The following is a 5,335-nucleotide window of genomic DNA, read 5'->3' on the forward strand; positions in this document are numbered from 1 at the left end:
AAAAAGGCAGTGAACATTTTGGTGCTTTCATTGAGAATTTGAAGAAAGCATTCGGAACACTTACAGCCATGGTAACTACTGAAAGAAATGTTACAGATGACGTACTCCCTCCTACCAAAGTTGAAGGAGGGGAACCCAGTCGGTAGCCACCTTAGGACATGCCTGAAATGGTGGAGGATTACTTTGAAGACGTCAAGTACGACGGCGAAGATGACATTGTCGACCAGGGGTATTATGAGGAAGAATACCCTCAGCCCATGGATGCGGAGGAGACGCCGGAGGGGTACTCCATGAGCAGGTGGTCACTCAGCAACAAAAACTCGATGCTTAGGAGGGTAACATCACCTCCCTACAGGAGATGGTGCTTGCCATGAAGGCCACTCTTGCAGCCTAGGGGCTACGAGTGGACCCCAATGGTAATGTACCAGCTGGGCACCCCACTGGTGTGCCACTTGTGTGCCCTATTGGAGTGCCACCTGTCAATACAGTCCGAGTGCTCCCAAGCACTCAACTACAGAGGTGTGAGATCTACCAGCTGTAATGCCCTCCAAGCAACCAGTAGGAGTTGTAACCCCGGTGCCACCACAGGATCGCGACAAAGGGAAAGTCAAAGAGATTCCTGCTCCAAGGAAGAAGAAGGCTCGTCGAAATCATGAGGACCAGCAGAGTCCAAAGTAGGCAGGTAATGATAATTACCCAGGGACCCGAGGACACTGCCAAGCCGTCAGGGCCAGTGGAGATTGAGGCATTCTGCCCCTACGCACCCATACAGATCGCACGAGGCTTCGCCCCAGTAATGCCTCACTGAGCTGAGAACATGGCATCAATGTCTTAGTAAATGATGAGAATGTCGAGTCCGATGGTGAAACTAAGGTGGCTCGTCCCGAGGATAACGAGGCATTCCGAGGTCGGGCTGACCTGCAAGACAACCTTAATGCCCGAAGGTGTAATAAGGGAGGTGGGCACGAGTCTGCTGGGAGAGGTCTATCAGACCTCAGGGACAATCTCAACGCTCGGAGAAGGGATAACCCAGCTCGGAGCATTAACTGAGATCGTTACCCACTCCGCGCGGAGTTAGAAAGCCTGAAGCGAATCATGCTCAGAATGGCTTGACGGCAGGGCCACGAATCTAACTCGGAAGACGAAGAAGTAGAACCATGTGCTCCTCACATTGTCGAGGCCCCTCTACCACAAGGCTTCAAAATGCCGACCATGCCGCCCTATGATGGTGGCTGGGACCCCACAAACCACTTGTCTAAGTTCAACAGGTTAATGTCGGTGCATCATGTCTCTGATGACGCTAAATGTCATGTGTTCCTGATCACCCTAAAGGAACCAGTAGATGAATGGTTCAAGAAACTCTAACAAGGATCCATTCATTCCTGACATCAATTGTCTTTTGCCTTCTGAAGACAGTTCATAAGAGTTCAGAAGGTGAGCTTCAAGGTCATTGCCTTGGCTAACATAAAACAAGGGCCCTTTGAAACTCTCAAGGCATACATCAAACACTTCATGGAGGAAGCAGTGAGAACCAAGAGAGTTGATGATGGCCAACTATTGATGGCCTTACAGGCTGTCATCCATGCGGGGTCCCCTCTCTGGGATGACCTCCAGCGGAGGGGATGCCGATGACTCGATGATTTCATTCGTCGAGCATAAGAATATATCAACTGGTAGCATGCCCAGATTGGGGCATTCGATGTACCCACCGCTTTCCATACTTCAACCACGCATGGCCCCGTGGCTTTGGGAATCCAATATTCCCCTTACACTCCCGTCCAACCGGGCTTGTGGGGAGTCAAACCCAGCCAAAGTGTTTCTCCTTTCAGTTTTAGCGCCATGCCCACTCCTAGATTTAGTATGGCTTTGGCAGGGTATGGGGCAGCGCCGACTGGATACAGTGCTTTTCAGCCTGCATTCAGTACTGGAGTTGCTGCTCCATCCTAGCCTGTTGAATCCAGTTGAGCTCCCAGGAGTAGTAGACACGGGGGGAAGGGCAAGGGCCGGAGGCCTAAGGGAAATGGAATCGCATAAGCTAAACAGGGAGCTACCTCTGGCGAGATGTATGTCTCGCAATACTCTGAGTATACTAAATCGGTAGACTCCGAAGAAAATATCTTTGTTGCAACGGCACAACATGTTCACTATAGGAAGTCGCAACCCATCCAGAGAGACAGGGAAAGGCAGGACCCTGGCAAATTTTGTCGATTCCACAATGACAAAGGGCACCACACTAATGAGTGTCACCATCTCAAGGATGAGATCAGGAACCTCATCAAGCTGGGACATCTCCACCAATATGCTAAGGGTAGAGCACATCAGGCGCAGCCCCCTGCAGCAGGACTGTTTATGCCACCTGTTACTCCATTGGTTCCAACAGTTACTCATGTGGTCCCACAACATCCAGTGGCCCAAGGACCTCCTTCGGTGAACGGGCGAGTAGGAACCATCTCGGGAGGACCCCACTTGGGTGGTACCTCCCAAAACTCGCAGAACAGGTATACGTGAGCTTTGAATCACGATGATGAGGTGATGGATTTGGCTCAGCTGGCTGCCCAAATGCCCCGAATGATTGACCAAGTCATAACATTCTCCAAAGACGATGCTTAGATAGTGCATTTCCCGCACCACCACCCATTGGTAATCGAGAGGCAAATCTCCAACAAAATGGTGGCGCGAATTCTGATAGATAACAGGAGTTTGGTAAACATCATGTTTAGGTCAGCCTTCAAGAAAATAGGGTTTACCACGGCAAACTTGTCCCCGTGCACCTCGACTCTCTACAAATTCTAGGAAGAGGCCCTCATCCTGATGGGATAGATAAAGCTCCTTGTAATGCTTGGAGAGGTGCCTCACTAGGCCATAAAATACTACACCTTTGTGGTGGTAGGATGTTCCTTGGCGTATAACCCCATCTTAGGACCACCTACATCGGTGGAATTCAGAGCTGTCACCTCCATCCGCCACCTATGCATGAAGTTTCCCACGGATGCAGAAATTGCTACCATTCGCAGAGACCAAAAAGAAGCAAGATAGTGTTACAATGTCTCTCTCAAAACTCTTGCAATGGTGGTGGAGGAAGGTCTCAAGAAGCCTGAGGCGTTGGGTGTACAGGTTTTCCAGGAGACCAAGCCTGACGAATTGGACCCAAGGGTTCAAGAGGATAGGTCCATTGAACCAATAGAGGAGGTAGTTCTTGATACCTCCACCCCGATAGAAAAATAAAAGTTGGGGGAATTTTGAAAACGAAAGTCCGAGAAGCAATGGTGGGCTTCCTCTGAGAAAACCAAGACGTGTTCGCATGGTCGCATTCCGACATGACTAGCATTGATGCGAACATCATGTGCCACGCCTTGAATGTCAATCCCAACTTTGCTCCCATCCAACAGAAGCAAAGGACGTTTGATCAAACTCAAAAAGAGGCTCTCAAAGCCGAGGTAGACAATCTCCTGTCCAATGGATTTATCTGAGAAGCCAGTACCCCAGGTGGCTATCCAATCCTGTTCTCATGCCAAATCCAAACGATACCTGGAGAACATGCATCGATTTCTATGACCATAAAAAGGCTTGTCTGAAAGACTGGTTTTCGCTCCCCAAAATAGATCAAATGGTCGACGCCACCTCTGGCTATGAGTTGCTGTCGTCATGGACGCATGTTGGGTATATAATTAGATATCCATGCATGTTATGGACCAGGACCAAACTAGTTTTCAGACTGATAATGGTGTTTACTGTTACATCATGGTGCCTTTCAGACTGAAGAATGTCGGTGCCACCTACCAGAGACTGGTTAACAAGATGTTCAAGAACCAATTATGGAAAAACATGGAGGTTTATGTGGACAACATGCTGGTCAAGTCTAGGATGGCTCCCAACCATGTGGGTGACTTGGCAAAGGTCTTCACAGTGCTCCACTAGTTCGGAATGAAATTAAACCCCCAAAAGTGCACATTTGGGGTTGCCTTCGATAAGCTCATAGGCTTCATTGTCAATGCTGGGGAAATTGAGGCAAACCCCGAGAAGATCAAGGCCCTAATCGGGATGCCATCTCCTCAGAAACATAAATACGTTCATAGCCTGACAGGGAGGATCGTAGCGTTGATTCATTTAATGCATCCCTTTCTTTAATGTCCTCCGAGGAAGTTAGAGATTTGAGTGGTTGGAAGAGTACGAACAAGCATTCCAGCAGCTCAAGGCGCACATGAAAAATCCTTTGATTCTGTCCAAGTCAGTAGATGAAGAACCTTTCCTACTCTATATGGTTGTCTCGGAGAATTTCATTAGTGTTGCATTAGTGCGGAAGGAAGGTCGTGTCCAACACCCCATCTACTATGTTACCAAAAGACTCATCAGCACAGAATCTAGGTACCCGCTGATGGAGAAGTTAACTTTTTACTTAATGGTGGCTTATCAAAAGCTAAGACCCTACTTCTAGGCGCATCCAATTAAGGTCCTCACAAATCATCCCCTTAGGCAAGTCCTCCAAAAGCCAGAGTCGTCGGAAGACTCTTGAAGTCGTTGATGGAGTTAAGTCAATTCGACATCACCTATCATCTGAGGACTGCTATACAAGGTCAGGCACTCGCAGATTTCATCAGCGAGTGCACAGGGAATCAGGAAATGACTGATGGTACCCCAGTGATCGGATCAACCTAGAAGTTATTTATAGATGGGTCTTCAAACAAAAATGATACAGGGGCTGGACTTATTTTGTTTTCTCATGAGGGCCATAGAGTGCATAGTGTCCTCTGCTTTGGGTTCAGCGCCTCTAACAATGAAGTGGAGTACGAAGCCTTAATCGCTAGGCTCCACGTGCCACTGGAGCTCAAAGCCGAGGATCTCAAGATTTTTAGCGATTCCCAACTCGTTGTGGACCAGGTACTCAGAGAGTACCAAGCACCAGGAACAAAAATGGCAGCGTATATGGAAAAAGCTCAAGAAATGTTGCATAACTTCAGAAAATTCACTATTCCGCAGGTGACCCGAGAGCAGAATTCCAATGCTGACGCCCTAGCTAAGTTGACCACAACCAAAGACGCTGAGTTGATCAATGTGGTCCCCATTGATTTCTTGGAGTCTCTGAGCATCTCAGCTCCCGACGAGGTGGATTCTATACAACCCCAAGAAGGGTGGATGGAGCCAATAATAAAATATCTTGTCTCTAGGGAGCTACCCCAAGATAAGAAGGCAACTCAGAAGTTTCTTTGTCAAGTACCCAGGTACATAATCATGGACAATAGGCTTTATCAACGAGGTTACTCTTTTCCATTGCTTCAGTTTGTGTCCAAGCAAGAAGCTAGTCTAATACTTAGAGAAGTACATGAGGGATTTTGCA

This window comes from Humulus lupulus, chromosome 3, assembly GCF_963169125.1.
Source record: "Humulus lupulus chromosome 3, drHumLupu1.1, whole genome shotgun sequence".
Classification (NCBI taxonomy): Eukaryota; Viridiplantae; Streptophyta; class Magnoliopsida; order Rosales; family Cannabaceae; genus Humulus; species Humulus lupulus.